A 16,644-nucleotide genomic window follows, 5' to 3' on the forward strand; every position below is an offset into this window, starting at 1 on the left:
GGGCGTGTCATTTGTGGAGGTAGTTAGATGGTGCTCTAGTGTGGTCTAACACTGCTAGCAGGTGTGTTGGTTCTGGGGCCTCTTGGGAGGGGCTCTGTTTCCAACCAAGATCAGCTGCTGCCTGTGCCCTGCTCATGCTTACTTGGTATGAGCTACAAAGTGATATGCAGATGATTGCCTCTTGTGCTGAATTTGGAGGTGCCTGGGAGAGGCTAAACTGGGAATTGAGGCCAGCTGCCAATAGTAATGGGCTTGGGGCTGCTTAACAAGGGTTATGAGACACACTGAGGCCAGATGCTGCTTGTTTGGGGTTTGTGAATATTTAAGAAATTTTAGGAAAGTCCACAGCATGAGCCAAGATAGGCTGTTTTTATGGAAAATCCACTGGAATTACCTTTGGTGGGCCCACAAGTTGGGCGGGGCAGGGTCTCAGGGAATCACCAGGGCAGGGCGACCAGTGTTAGCCTGGTCGATGAAGACTCAGATATGGTGGCTGCCTGCATCAGCGTGCTGGTGGGGGGTGATGCAGAGAAAACAATGGTTCTGCCAGCACTTCTATCTAGGAGAGGTGCTCCTCCAGCCCTCACCCTGAAGCCAGACAATTCAGATCCTCCCTGTACATCCCTGGCACCTTTCAAGCTACTGCCCCAGCACTTGAGCTCAGCATGAGTTAGTCCATCAGCAAGTAAGTTTGTGCATGGGCCCTTTAAGAGAAATGCCTGGCACTCCAGCCACCCTTTGTCTCACTTAGCCACAATCTTCTCTCATTTTCACAGCCAGAGATTATGGGGACTTCTCTTCGCCCCTATACTCCTCTGGGGGGACTTCTGCAGCTGAGATATCCCTCCTGATTTTTAACCACCACACGTGGGTGTAGGACCAACCTGTTCTGCATCTCCACTCCTCCTACCAGTCTCAATATGGCCTCTTCTCTGTATCTTTAGTTGTAAGACTTCTTTTCAGCTAGACTTCAGGTGCTTCTCAATAATGGTTGTTCTACAGTTCAGTTGTAATTTTGAGGTGGTCATGAAAGAAGGTGAGCATGTTTACCTACTTTCTCATCTTGACTTGAACTCTCCAAGTTTGATTTTTTTAATGGATACAATAGCTTTTCTCCTGGAAGAGATAAATGTTTCAGTGTTTTCTTCTGCTCTCTTCATGATTTCATTGATCTACATTCCTTTAGTCTATAAAAAGGTATTCTCTACTTTCTGAAAGTTTGCTTTTCACCACTTCATTTTTATGAACTACATTAGTATAGTGACTCACGAACAACGTGGGTTTAACTGTGCGGGTCCATTTATGTGCGAAGTTTTTTCACTAAATAAGGTTGACCCTTTGTATTTGTGGGTTTCACATTGTGGATTCGACGAACAACAGATCAAAAACAGTATTTTTAAATTCCTAACCACAGGTTCCCAAATGGTGATTCCCAGCTGGTGATTAAAAATACTGTTTCAATCTGAGATTGGTTGAATCCACAAATGCAAAGGGTTGACTGTAGAGTCAAAAGTTATATGTGGATTTTTTACTGCATGTTAAGTGCCCCTAACTCTTACGCAGTTCAAGTGTCGCCTGTACCTGTTTTCGCTAACTGAAAGAAATTCTAAGAGGAATTTCATTGCCACATACACACACAAAAGGCAAAAAGCAAAAATAGTGTTGTGTCTGTTTTGCAGCAAGCTGTCACAGAGGAAGATCACTTTGGTAAGTGAAGTTACACTGTACATACATTATTTCTAGTTTATGTAGGCTGTGTACTTATCATTTTATTCCTGCTTTTACTATATGTTAATGTTATTTTCGGTTTTGTGTGTTATTTGGTATGATTTTGTAGGTTATTTTGAGGGTCTTGGAAAGCACAGAATTTTTTCATATCAATTAATGGTAATTGCTTCTTTGCTTTACGCCACTTCGGCTTACAAAAGGTTTCACAGGAATGCTCTACTTTCGGTTAGTGAGGGAAACCTATATTTGTTTAGGGGTCATTTTCAATATTGAAGCATTTTCTCAATATTGGTGATCCTTGGCCTCTGTTCCTATTTTAGAAGGAAGAATTATAATGTGTGAAATCTCTTGGTATATAAGTAGTGTGTGTCACCTAGTGGCTTCTCTGTAGGAGATAAGTGCCAGGTTTTAATAAAACAGTGTCCCAAAATGATTTCCAAGGAAAACAGTAAGCTACTCAATTCCAAAGATGCATGAATAATGAAAATTTTGTTCATAAAAAGAATGATTGGATAGATACAGAAAGCAATTATTATATTCCGGAATCTAGTTTAACTGTACACTACAGAGAAGTAGTTTAAGTAATAGATCCTCAGCAAAGCACCTCCACAGTTTATAACAAAGTACAATAGCTCTCTTGGTTCTGAACAGGTAAACAGAGCTCTTTTAAAAGCAATTGTTAAGAAAATTAATCTGACAGAATGTTAAAAACATATTGGTGCCTGATGGAAAATTTTGAAAAATATACTTTAGGGATAATTCCATTAATATAGTGTACATTTCCTCATGGTTTTCTTTTTTTGTTTTAACCATCTAACAAAAATTTATATTTAAAAGTATCTTAGCTGCTTAAGAGTTTTGTGGTTTGTCAGGTTTTTTCCTTTTTACCTCATGATTTAATGTCACCAGTAATTAAAACTGCAGTAAACCAAAGAGAGGTGAATGAAATATTCCTCAAGGCTGTTTTTCTTATCTCATTAGCAGGAAATCTTCAAAATAGAATGTTCTTAAAAGTTTTCTAGGAGATATTGAATTCATTGAGATACTCAAAGGAATTTAAACTTGTAAATACCATCAAAGCCTCATTAATTTGCTTTCATGTATTTCCCATTAAATCATTTTGTCATAATAGCCTCATTAATTCGTCATCTTTGCTTTTTCCCCTTTTCCTATTCTCTTATCATTGCTTATTGGTAACTCTAATACATAGAAGTACCTTTGGTCTTTGCTGTTTGCTAGCTCCCTGTCTGATTTATGTGGGCAAGAAAGTAGAATGTCATGAATGGTGACTGCTTGGCTTCATGCAGGTGGTTGGAGGACAGCTTATTGATTAACGACAGTCTCGTTTCGAAGGGAATTACTCAGCTGGTTTTTTACAGCTTGACTCTCTGCCCAGTGAGGTAATGGCAGAAAATTTCACTTGCCTAAAGACATTTCCTTGTATGTCATACCAGGAAGGAGCTGAGGATTGCGATTTAACTTGTAAGATATAAGTTGAAATATTAAAATGGAGAAAGGACAGCCAGAAGACAAATTGAAGTAGCTTAGGGAATTAAGATAAAGTCATCATGGTTCATATAGCGCAGAGGCCTTCACTCCTAGTTGCACGTTAGAATTACTGGGGGAGCTTTTAAACAAATACCCAAAGGTGGGCTGCATTCCAGACCAATGGAAACAGAGTCTCTGGGAGTGGGCCTTAAGAATATGCATGTTTTAAAGCTTCCCAGGTGATTCTGATGCACTGTGAGGGATGAGGACCACTGATGTAGTAGGACAAGGTGCACTGCATGGTGAACAGAAATAATTAAGCTCCCTCTGTCTTCCCAACTCTGGGTCAGATACACCATGGGAGAAAGTGTAAAGACATAGAGGGCATGGCTCTCAGGAGATTTTCTAATCTACCTGAGAGACATGATAAGCACAGTGAAGATAATTTAGAGCAGCACAAGGCAAAGTATAATCAGGTGGATGCTGTGCCTACAGGGATTCTGAGAAGGGAAGAGCATTGTGTGTGGGGATAGTAAAGAAGTTCTCAGAAGCATGCTTTGGGTGTGGAAATAGTGAGCAGACTGTCCTGGGATTAAAGTTGAGGGTTGGCCTCTGCCCCCATTACTACTCCCCGCCGGGCATTTGACATCAATCTTTACAGTAACTCCTCAGTGAGGTATCATTACAGATGAAGAAACTGGTCCTCAGAGACTTAAGGAATCTGCTCAGTGTCTAGTCCCCTCTTCTGTCAGAGAATTCAGGTTAGGCATCCAGGTGAGCTAGCCCTGAGGGACCAAGGAGGAAGGTGAGAACACCTGTTATCTGATGTCAAGTGGGGAGGGTTTGAAGGGTCAAGGTGGAGAAGCAGGAGAAAAGTAGCGTTTAATGCAAGAGAACCTGAGGTCTTTGTCAGGAGCCCAGGTGAAGGTGAAGAGGCTCAGAAGTCAGGTCCACCAGAACCAGGGCAGAAGATCAGCAGTTGACTTGACACAAACTTGGAGACAGTACCCTTGCCTACAGCCAGGCATTTTTGTGCTCCTAGAGGCAGGCTTGTGTGTGAAGCAGGAAGTTCTGGCATGGCCCTCTTGATGCCGCAAATATTTTATAACCTATAAAAAATTAACATGCAAAAAATAGTAATTATTATTATGTAAAAATATTATGTAGTATTATTTTTAAGCAACATACACCTCATCCTGCCTCACCCCATACCTGACCCCCAGAACTATAAGGAGGCAAAACAACAGGAAATGTTCTCCAAATCAGTTTTATAATTCATTATATGTCTCACAGATGGGCATTATTAACAGTGCACACCATCTGGCAGCTTCCCACTTTAAACCATTACTCTTGCTAAGTAGATGTTAAGCTTTCAGAATCATTATTTACAATTTTTGTGTCCTCTAAATCTCAGTGCCTTAGGTCTGAGCTCTTTCTCATGCTTGACCCCAGGGCCACCCCCTAATCCAACCAGTAGCGGAATGGCTCAAGCAGGAGGTGAGGGTATTGTGCACATATATTGAAATGAAAATAGGTAAGAGTTTAATGATTTGCTTTTTAGGCTCATGAAAGAATGTAAAAGTAGTCATCTTCATGGCATCCAAGAGGCCATGTCCAAATAACACAAGGCCTTTGTGTGATGTGATGAGTCCCTTTATAAAGACCCAGGAAAGACAGGAATCTCATGGAATCAAAGCAAACAAGTGGCATAGATGTAATTCGAGTTTAGTTTGTGTGACTCCAAAGCTGAAATCTACTTTCTACCGCATTATACCTAGTCTACCCATATACCATGGGCACTGCAAACATCAGTTGTGGTACTTGTTCTCCAGGAGATTTCGCCCTAGCTATATTAGCAGGGCTGGAATATAAGAAGATAAATAATGATTCTTTGTTGGCATCAGATTAAAGCCAGACAAAATGAGGGGACACATTAGATGCTGAAGTGGACCAATTCTCCAGTGATTCACTTTGGAACTTACTGATCTAGATTATTCAAGACTTAACTTTCATTTCTATGATTTGTTTTTTTTTAACGTAGCATTTTTAAACAGGTATTGCAGGTACACAGCAAAATACTTAAATGTTAGGAAAGGATATATAGTGAATAGTAAGTTTCCCACCTTTCTCAGTCAGTATCTTGGTAGAAAATGAAATTCACCTCCAGAAGTTTCAAATTCAGAGATGTTAGTGAAGACACCACTTAGAGAGTGGGAAGAGCCAAGGGGACAAACAAGGGATGTGAAGGCCCCAGAGACTAGCAATAGCTGAGAAAGAAATGGTGTTAGTGGAGCTCACTGAGATGGCTGTAGACAGACGCAGCTGTTCCAGACACTGCACCAAAGCGGGGAGAGAGCATGAAAAAAATCTCTCAGGATTTCTCTCTTCCCACCCTTAGATCTCCAGCTGGTGCCTCCCATTGGACAAACCCAAGAGGAAGTCAACCACCAAAAGATACAGAGTGATGAAGGCTGTGGAGGACTGACTCCTTCTAGGGAGCAGAAAAAGGAAAATGATCTGGGATGGTGCTGAGGTTGGGGAGGGACTCAGAGTACAATCAACATAGCACTCCTGGCCCTTGCCCCCTGAGGCAATAATTGTTGGCATTTTCTTTAGAACCATCCAGAAACAGTCTATGCACATATAAGCTGCAAGTGTATATGTCAATCCATTTTCTATATAAATAGTAGTGAACTCTTCCCTTGCTTCCCTCACCTTTGTTTGCAGTCTCTCAACAGTATATTTTAGTTTTGGGGCCCTTCCAGCATCCATAGAACTACTTATTGTTGGAGACTAGAAATTCTAAAAGTGTGGTCCCCAGATAGGCAACAGCAACATAACCAGAAACTTGTAGGAAATGCAAATAAGTTAGAAACTCTGGGAATAAAGCCCAACAATTTGTGTCTTATCAAGTTCTCGGGCTCATTCTGATGCACACCGAAGTTAGAAAATCAGCATTCTAGACTTTCTGATTGAGGCCGGGGTGCCACCTGATCAAGGCTGCTTGCTGCTCATATGCTGTACCAAGGAATCAGTGGAATGAGAACCATGTTGTCAGGCTCTCATGGCCGTGTCCTTCCAGTGTACCTACTGGTTAGAAAAACAACAAGCAACAAGTATTAATTCAGTATCTGATATCAGCTCTCAGTGCAAACCAGAACCCCAAAACAGTATGGAAAGTAGAGGCTCACTCTCTTCCTCCTTTCACATTCCTCCTTTCTCTCTGTCTTTTTGTATATTTAGTTTTTTGGACGCAGACACTGTGTTTTAATATGCTTGGTTGAACATGTGACGCAATACAAGCTAAATATAATTGTGAAGACGCACAACCACCACATGCTTAGGGTTGGCATCTACTTGGAAACCACAACTATGAGACTTGCTACCCTCCCTACTTCCTCAGGGCACTGACTCCCTCAGGAGGGCCCTGTTGGCATTGCTCAGCAGTTGTTTAATGTGGCTCAGACACTTGTAGCATGTAAGGCAATGGCCTAACAGAAGGTGGGCTCCTTGTCCTTTGAGAACTTGCAAAACATCCTGAGTCTTGAGAGGCACTAATTGGCTTTGTGACCCTAAGACCCGCTATGTACCTTGGTTTCCCCATCTGTAGAATGGAAGTGATAGAAATAGCAAGGCCGCTAGCTTGCACAACTCCTGGGAGCACCAGTGAAGCAGAATATGGTGTGAGAGGCACCCCCTGGAGGGTGAGGGTTGAAGGAATGATTAAATGTGAGTCCCTTCTCCTGATGCCGGATACTGGGTTGAACACTTCTGCTATGTGGCAAAAAATACACTTAGAGTCAGATTGTCTGAGGTTGAGTCCAGGCTCCCTCTCTTAAAGTTTTGTGACTCAGGCAAGCTTATTTACTTAGAGGTATCACTTTGATGTAACATCCAGAGCAGTAGCTGGCACATATTTATGGCATGCAATGAATATTTATTGAAAGAATGAATGTACGTTTATGAGTCTTAGTTTCTTGCTTTGTATAAGGGGGACAATAATAGAATTTATCTCAAAGGGATAAATTAAGATTAATTGAGATTTATATTTTAATAAATGTTTTAAAAGGCCTGGCATAATGGAAGGAACCTTAGGATGTACGGCTACAGTAAACATGTACCACGGGATAACTTGAATACATTAAAACATTTTTGAAGCGGGATAGCATGTTCTAAGTCAGAGTCTAGGCATGGAGTCAGTTTAGGAACAGAACTGTTCTAGATTATTCAAGATTGAATTTTCATCTTTATGAGGAATTGTAAAAGCAAGGAAGAGAGGGAAAAACATGACAGTGGATGCATGACCCTAGCTGTAGTTAGATTCGCATGGGTAGCTTTTAAAAATTGACAATTAGGTCAAATTCCTGGGTCATGGGTCCTGAGCATGGGTATTTTTAAAAGGTGCTCTTGATGATTATAAGGTGTTACCGGGAGTGAGAGCTCTGATTTATGGGTACCTACACACGCTAATTATTGTGTTAGATATTAGACAATATCTTTTCCTTTAATCCTCACAGCAACTCTACATTAGTTATTTTATCTCCATTTCACAGGAGAGGAAATCGAGGGTCAGAGGGCACAAAATCATCTCCAAGGTCACAAACCAGTATGATGATCCTAGCATGAAAACCTAACCTAGGACCATCTGACTTTGAAGTCAGTGTTTTTTTCACTGCTTCACACCACATTCCAAAGGATTCTGGAAGAGCATCAGAAGAGGGCATTACATCAAGGGGAAGGAGACAAGGAAAGACTCCAGTGATCAGCTGAACTCTGGTCACTGGACCAGCACAGCAGCACTACCAGAACAATGAGGTAAAGTTCAGAATGCCCCGCATTATTTCTGACTCATCTCCCATTCAGCTGAGGCTGGACTTGCAATGCGCTCACTGGCCTCCATTATGTAGGCAGGGCCCAGCAGGGTTGGGCAGCATATGCCTCTGTTTCCTCATATGGCAGTGGGTCACTTACAGAAAAGTACGGAAGTTGTTTTCCTTTCACAATAAGTGATATTTCCTGGTAAAATTGCAAGGAAATTCCCCAAAGTGTCAGAAATGGAGTTTCTAAGCCTATTTCTAGCTAAGAAAGATTACTTTTTGTGGTAGTAATTAACAGCTTCCAACATGAACCAAATCCAAAATGCTTAAAAAATGTCAGTTTGTATCCAAGGCAAACTGGATACAAACTCTTGCACGTCTGTAATTATGACATGGACTCAATTCTCTTCAGATCTAGAGACCAAATATTTCACCGGTGAATACCATTCTGTAACAAACTACAAAAATTGAAACCCAAAGGTTGTATGGAAACAAACCAAATGTTTCTGTTGGTCATTGAAAGAACTATATCTTTCCCCCTTAAAACTGCCTTCAGAAGCAATTACAAGGAGTGGCAGGGGGTGGGACAGATAGCACTTACTTTGGTTATAAATTCAGATGTTTGGCTCTCCTGTGCCTACGCCATACATTTGAGTTGGTTGGCCAGAGTATATTTTAACGATGAGATAGGCAAATGTCAAGACCTCTGGGAATAAAATCTCTGCACAATTAACTTAGTAATCGTATAGTTTTTACAAATTACCACTGAATTATTGGGAAGTGATCTAATCTCTCTGAGAATTTACTCATCTATAAATGGAGAGGGATGAAGGTGAGACTTGATGATATCTAGAGACCCTTTCAGTCCAGAAATTCCATGCTTCTCTGAAACTCTATTTATTGAATTGACCCTTTAGGCCAGATTTAAAATAATATTTTTTAAACTAAGGACTGGGCTCCAAAGTTGGGCTTAAAATATAATATTGTGTATTAGAAAGAGCAGAGGCTTCACAGCCAGCCAGACATGTTCAAATCCTAGGATATTCTGCTACTTCTATATGACCTCATCCCTTTGAGTCTCAGGTTTCTCCTTAATAAAATGGGAATAAGTGACCATTATGTCATAGTTATTATGAAGATTAAAGGAGAGACTATATAGATAGTATAGTAGTACATAGTAGGTGTCATCATTGTTATTATGATGAATGAGAAGATCTGACTTCCTCAACCAAGTAGGTTCTCCCTCTACTATGCACTACTTGGATTTCGAAGATAAGCAATTATCTTGAGAAAGTGAGACTGGAATTAGGCTGCACCAGAGGTTTCTTATATTGATGGTGGCATGAGGAAGTGATAGCTAGAAAAATGTTGAGGATGACTGATCATAAAAAATCCATTTAGAATAACTTGTATCTATATTGAATGTATGCTCCTTACTGAGGCTTAGGAGCCTAATAACACCCTTTCCTTCTTCTTCCAAGTTTGGAACCAATTGAGAGGTAGACATAAAATCACACAGATCAGAGTGACACTTTGCTACTGATAAAGCTGACTTGGAGGACATAGCTTAAGCATGTGGCACCCCACCTGATTTAAGACTCTGCACAGCTTCCTTGCAAGGGCAGCATGGCTACAGGGTTCTGCTTTTCTAAGCTCAGTATAGAGCTGAAGAGTTAGCCTCTCCCTGTGACTGGGCGCACTGGGCTGAGTTGCGTATATACAGTTTCTTCTCGCAAATACACCTTTCAGGTAAGTCTGTTGCACCAAGGAGGAGAAAGTAAGGGGACATGAAGAAACTCTGGAAGGAAAATGCTCAGGCTTTTTTTTCCTCTCCTGGGAAATGGAGTGGTTAGTCCATTCCTTCTATGGAAACCTAAGAGGAGGAAGGAAGGAAGAAAGTGTCCTCTTTGCTAACATTCTTATCTTGGATCTGCGTGCTTTATGCTTGTCTGGAACTGCTGGAATACTTTATCAAATGAGAATGAAGGATTTTTTTTCTCTTCTTTTTCTTTCTTTTTATTGATCTTAGATATGAGAATTTTACTGGTAAAGACTACACACACACATTTGGCTACTCTAGTGTATGTATTAGTTATCTATTGTTACATAACAAATTACCCCAAATGCAGTAACTTAAAACTACAATAAATATTTTTTTATCTCACGTAGTTTCTGTAGGTCAGGAGTGGCTTAGCTGGGTGATTCTGGCTCAGGATTTCTCATGAGGTTGCAGTTACAATGCTACCTGTGGCTGCAGGCCTGTAGACATTTGGAGCTTGACCAGGGTTGAGGATCCATTTCAAAGATGAATCACTGCCTTGCTTTAGGTAGGAGGCCAAGTTCCTTGCCATATGGACCCCTCTTTAGGGTTTCTTGAGTGTCCCCACTACATGAGGCTTCCTGAAGAGTGAGTGATCCAAGAGAAAGCAAAGCAGAACCTGCAATATCTGGTATATTCTACCTTCAGAAGTCATACTTTGTCATTTCTGCAGTGTCATTCATTACACAGGTCAGCCCTTTTTAATTGTGAGGGGCCTACACAGGAGCACACTTCCTCCTTGCAACAGCCTGTGAGGTGGGACCTATTTTTATTTCCATTTTACAGATGTAGAAACTTAGGCTCATAGAAGTGAAGAAACTTGTTTTGATATCAGACCAGTTAACTTTAGATCAGTGCTGCTTAAACTGACAAATCAAAATCACCTGGGGGATCCAGTTCAGAGGCAGAATCTGTTTCTAGGCTCTGCCCTGCTGGGAATCTGCATATTGGACAAGCCCCCAGGTGATGATGACACTGCTGACGTGGGACCTCAATTTGAGTAAGGAGGCTGTAAAAGCTCCTCTTAACAGCTATACTAAAGGGTAAGGACTTCCAAGCAGCTCAGTACCTGGCATGACTAGTTGTCAAACCAATGACAAAACTTCTCTTCAGAAGGGAGCTGAAGCCTGGTACCCACAGTTCCTTCTGGAAGCACCTCACTGTTGTGAAGAGGGAAGCACAAAGGAAATCAGCCCGTGGGCTTATCTTGTTCTACTAGTTAAAGGGTGAAATTGGTTTGAGGGGCTCCACTGGGAGGCTAGGAGTCTCAGCCATATCCTATCTGAGACCTCTGCCTTTTTCCTGGGGCCACACTCTCCAATTGGGCCACCACTTACAAGTCCCTGAGGCCATTTGCTTTGGCGGGTGCATGTGGGACCAGGTAGGAAGCTGCATTTCCCAACCTCACCATTTGCGGCTTTCTCAGTGAAGGCTTCCAAGCTGGGAAAGGAAGTATGGGTGATGAGGTCTGTGTGTGGGTGTAGAGGAGCTGAAAAGGCATTCCCAGCTGGGCTGGGAGCTGTGTTCTCCCCTACTACAACTGTGGTAAGAACACAAAGCCTCTGAGTATGTGTAGTACCTCCCAGAGACAAGATAATGAGTATTTTTCTGAGCTCATCCATGAACTTAATATAAATACATTCTTAATTGCATTTAGGAGCATTTATTCAACTGAGTATAACTAGTAATTTCAGAAAATGCCGAATAATACTGATGCTGTATAGCACACTTGGAGTGCTTTGCTCTAAAAGCTCTGGGCGTTTCCTCAGTTTGGCTTTGGAGACAATGCTGGCACTTTGCTCTAAAAGCAAATCTCCTGAATTCCCATGGACTCTGTGTTTAGCCTTCATTGCCCTTTGCTTTTCTAAGGCTTGGAGCCGGTGGTTTCCTTTGTCTTCAGATCACTTCTGTCACTCACATACGTGATTTCTAAAAGCCCTGAGTAAGAACTTGAGAATCATGTGTGAGTCACTCTCCATCTCACAGCAAACTTTTTTTCCCTTCACAGGGATAGAGGGAAGGAGAAGTGGATTTTACTTTCTCCAGGACTTCCCGGTAAGTGCATAAGAGGAATGCCTTCAAGCATCTGCTAATCTCTCTAGATACGGAAATGCTGCATCTCCTCACACTGCAAGGAGCTATGGACTCTCCATCCACATAGCAAGATGCTAGAATCTAAATTTAAATGTTTTGAGAAATAAGTTCAGTGAGGTTAGAGAAGTGAGTCAGAAATGTCCAGCAGCAAATGTGAAGATGCAAGTAACTCGTGGTCCCAGTGAACTGAAAGTCTTTACAGAAGAAGGCTCCAAACCTTTTTGTGTCCCCTTAATACATGTATGTATTCACTCAGTAGCTTCATATGTGCTACTTCACTAATATACATGTCATAAAGCATGCATCTGAAAGGAAAGATAAAGAACGAGAGTTTAAGTCATGCTCAGTGAGAATTCTGCTCTTTTCCCCGCTGCACTCCAACTCCTCATCTCAGGTTACTTCCTGGAGTGCCTGCATCCACTTTGGAGTTCCCTGTTTGGAATTAGGACTGTTCAGACAAATCTGAGCCCTGTCTGGGCTTTGCCACTTTATCAGCCCAATAACCCAGGGGAAATTACGTAACTTTCTACACCTTAGCTTGCTCACCTGTAAAATGCAGGAACAATAGTACCTACTCAAAGGGTTGTTATGAGAATTATACAAGACATTAGGTATGAGGCATTTAGTACAGGCCACGGTACATATTCAATACTTACCAGTAATGATTATTCAGTGACTTGAGGCTACCAATTTCAAAAAATTATCAAACCTTTGGAAATACAGTAAGAGGATGAATGATTGCACACCTTTTGTTGTCATATTGAACTGTCCATTAGACCTGTCTAAGGGTCACGTGACACTGTAGAGAAGGAACTCTTGCCCACAATAGACTATTGTTTCTGGCCCAGTTTCCTAAAAGTTTGATATTACCTAATTAAGATGCATATGATTTTTGTCTAATAGAAATGCAAATCATTTTGTCCCATGGAATAGATATCCATGGAAGCTATAGTTATATTGCTTTGTTTTTTTGCATCTATTTTGGCTTGATTCCAGTACCCTATCTTTTGCTGACCATGCACTTATCAATCTCTTGTATCCTCCTTTGAACCAGCTTTACCATCCTGCTATTTCCCTTATTAATTAGTTAAATAAATCTTTGACACCGTATCATTGGGTAGGAGAGTTATGTTTTAGTTTTTGAAGTTTGACACTAATTAATTTATCTTTCTGCTTTAATTGCTAGAGCGGGATTCTTTTGACTGCATCCAAAATAATATTAACTAAAAGAGCTATATTTGTATTATCATAGTTATACTGGCTCTCTTATTACAACTTTCTATCAAGCTCTTGGCTACCAGGTCCCTCAACCTACTCTAAAATATTCCCAGAGGAAACAATTCAATTTACGTGTATATTAAATTCTTGTCTTCTTTTTCAAGCAGTTAGCATTTTATTTTTACTCTGTTTATTTCAGGAAATAGTTACTAAAAAAAGTATTAAGTGTGATTGCTTTTAAGTGGTGAGACTTTGTATTATATTTTCCCCCATTTCTTACTTTACTATTGTTCATATTTTCTGCATCAGTGATGTGCTATACTCATAATAGAAAGGGGAAAAAAAACTTTTAAAAAAGTACACACCTACTATATTGATGACACTGGATAGAACTCAGCAGGGAACAAAACACAATGTTAAGCAACCCACTGCTCCTGCCTTCAATACAAAGTGCAAAGGTGTAAGCATAGTTATGAAACAGGACAGACTACAAGTGCAGACTGAGAAGGAACATATTGTTCCTATGGGGAAACAGATGAGGAGGGGGTAGTAGGGAAAGAACCATGTTGGAGGATTAGCATTTGATAACCCTACTATTAGCTAATAATTTGTATTTAATGTACACTTTGTACATGCCAAGCACACTCCCAAATCCTTTACATGCATCTCATTTAACTCTTTATTTTTTATTGTGTTATAAAAGAACATGAGATATACCATCTTAAACATGTTTAGGTGTACAGTTCAGTAGTGTTAAGTATATTCATATTGTTGTGAAATAGATCTCCAAGAACTTTCTCACCTTTCAAATCTGAATCTCTATACCCTTTAAGTAACAACTCCTCTTTTCCCATTCCACCCAGTAACCACCGTTTTACTTTGGTTCCATAAATTTGACTACTTTAGATATATAAGTGGAATTATACAATATTTGTATTTTTGTGACTGGCTTATTTCACTTAGCATATGTCTTCAAGATTTATCCATTTTGAAACATGACAGGATTTCCTTCCTTTTCAAGAGAGAATAATATTCTAATGTATTTATATATCACATTTTTTGTGTGTATTTATCTGTCAATGGACCTTTGGGTTGCTTCCAGTTCTTGGCTATTGTGAATAATACTGCTATGAAAATGGATGTGCCAATATTTCTTCAAGACCCTGCTTTCAGTTCTTTTGGATATATACTGAGAAGTAGGATTGCTAGATCATATGGTAGTTCTATTTAATTTTTTGGAAACTTCCTCACTCTTTTTCATAATGGTTGTACCTTTTACAATCCTACAAACAATGCACAAGCGTTCCAATTTCTCTATATCCTCACTAATACATTTTCTTCCTCCCTCCCTCCCTCCTTTCTTTTTATTTTTCTTTCTTACAGCAGCCATCCTAATGGGTGTGAGGTAATAGCTCATTGTGATTTCGATTTGAATTTCTCTGATGATTAGTGATGTTGAGCAACTTTTGATATGCTTGTTGACTATTAGTAGACCATTTGTGGAGAAATGTCTGTTCAAGTTTTTGTACATTTTTAAATCAAGCTATCCAGTTTTTTGCTGTTGTGCTATAAGAGGTCTTTGTATATTCTGGATATTAACTCAACAGATATATGACTTGCAAATATTTTATCCAAGTCTGCAGGTTGCCTTTTTGTTGTGTTGATTGTTTCCTTTAATAATGTTTTTAAATTGGACATAGTCCCATTTGTCTAACTTTGCTTTTGTTGCCTGTGCTTTTGGTGTCATATCCAAGAAATTATTGCCAACACAATGCCATGAAGATTTCTCCCTATGTTTTCTTCTCAGTTTTATACTTTTGGGACTTATATTTTGGTCTTTAATCCATTTTGAGTTAATTTTTGTATATGGTATAAAATAAGGATCCAACTTCATTCTTTTGCATGTGGATATCCAGTTTTCCCACATCATTTTTTGAAAAGACTGTCCTTTCCCCATTGGAAAAACGACACCTCTTGGCACCCTTGTTGAAGTTCACTTGACTACATATGCAAATGTTTATGTTTGAGCTCTCTATTCTATTACATTTGTCTGTCGTTATGCTAGTACCAGACTGTTTTGATTAATGTAGCTTCATAATGTTATGAAATCAGGAAGTGTGAGTCCCTCAAATTTGTTCTTCTTCAAAATTGTTTTGGTTATTTGGGGTTCCTTGAGATTCCATATGAATTTTAGGATGAATTTATTTCTGTGAAATATGCCATTGAGATTTTGATAGGCATCGTGATGAATCTGTAGATTGCTTTGGGTAATATGAACATCTTAGCTATATTAAGTCTTTCATGAACATGGGATGCCTTTCCATTTGTTTGTGTCTTCTTTAATTTTTTTTCAGAAATATTTTGTAGTTTTCAGTATACAAGTCTTTCACTTCCTTGGTGAAGTTTATTCCTAAGTATTTTTTTAAATGCCATGATAAGTGGAATTGTTTCTTTATTTCCTTTTTAGGTTGTTCATTATTAGTGTACAGAAACACAACTGATTTTTTTGAATTGATTTTGTATGCTGCAACTGACTTGTTTATTAGTTCTAACAGTTTGGAGCGGGGAATCTTTAAGGTTTTATATATATAAGATCATGTCACCTGTGAAAAAAATAATTTTATTTCTTCCATCTTAATTTACGTGCCATTTATTTCTTTTACTTACCTTATTGCACTGGTTTTAACACTCTTCATTTTATGGTTTAGGAAACTGAGGAATTAGGAAGTGTCTTACTACTGAAGATATTTAAAACACTAATTTCCGAAGGTTCTTGTTTATTGTGTTTTATGCACATATTTAATCCCAATGGAATCAACAGGAAAGCTATCTTCTCCCCAGTGTAACTCAGGGTCTTCTCCAATACAGTCTTTGATGGAGAACTTAGGCCAATAAAAGAGTAAAGCCCTGGGGAAAACCAAGTTTGTTTATGTTGAAAACCAAAACTTTCTGATATTTTCTGAGGCCTTATCTTATTTTCTTATCTCCTTTTTGGAGGTGCTGCTCTTCTGAAGTCATTATTCTCTAAAATGATGCTCTCCCATATTGCTGCACGCATACCCCTCTCACCAATTTATGATATTAAAATATCAAGTCTTAAATATTTTATAACTATAATAATGCCAGACACAATAATAAGAATTTTTTATGGATTATTTAAAAGTATAGTCATTTCAACCATGTATACATTACACAACATTATACACACTGTATGCTGTCATTACTTTATAGATGAAGAAACTGAGGCTTTGGGAATTGTTGTATCTCAGCCAAAATCATAGGGTTTGAGAATGATGGTGCCAGAGTTTGTAACCGGGCCACCTACGTCTAGAGCTTCCTGCTCACCAGCAAGTCACCATATCGAGTTTCAGCCTTGCTCCTATATTGTAGGTGATCTTAAAAATGAAGTCCCACATGACAATCATCAGAATGGGTATGTAGATGTTTAAGTTGCTGGGATTTCCTTTTCTCTGGTTCTTC

The 16,644-nt window shown here is 39.5% G+C and overlaps 1 long non-coding RNA gene across 1 annotated transcript in view; it reads left to right on the top strand.

The window, feature by feature from the left end:
* The first annotated feature begins 1,691 nt into the window (after positions 1–1,691).
* LOC120596586 (uncharacterized) overlaps positions 1,692–16,644 on the top strand; it is a 32,437-nt gene continuing 17,484 nt past the window's right edge. Inside the window, exons 1-3 of the long non-coding RNA XR_005651199.1 lie at positions 1,692–1,707; positions 7,770–8,031; positions 11,861–11,907. This is a non-coding gene — a long non-coding RNA (uncharacterized LOC120596586). The remainder of the gene's footprint in view (positions 1,708–7,769; positions 8,032–11,860; positions 11,908–16,644) is intronic.

The sequence above is a fragment of the Pteropus medius genome, unplaced genomic scaffold (genome assembly GCF_902729225.1).
Source record: "Pteropus medius unplaced genomic scaffold, Ma_sr-lr_union100, whole genome shotgun sequence".
NCBI classification, from domain to species: Eukaryota; Metazoa; Chordata; class Mammalia; order Chiroptera; family Pteropodidae; genus Pteropus; species Pteropus medius.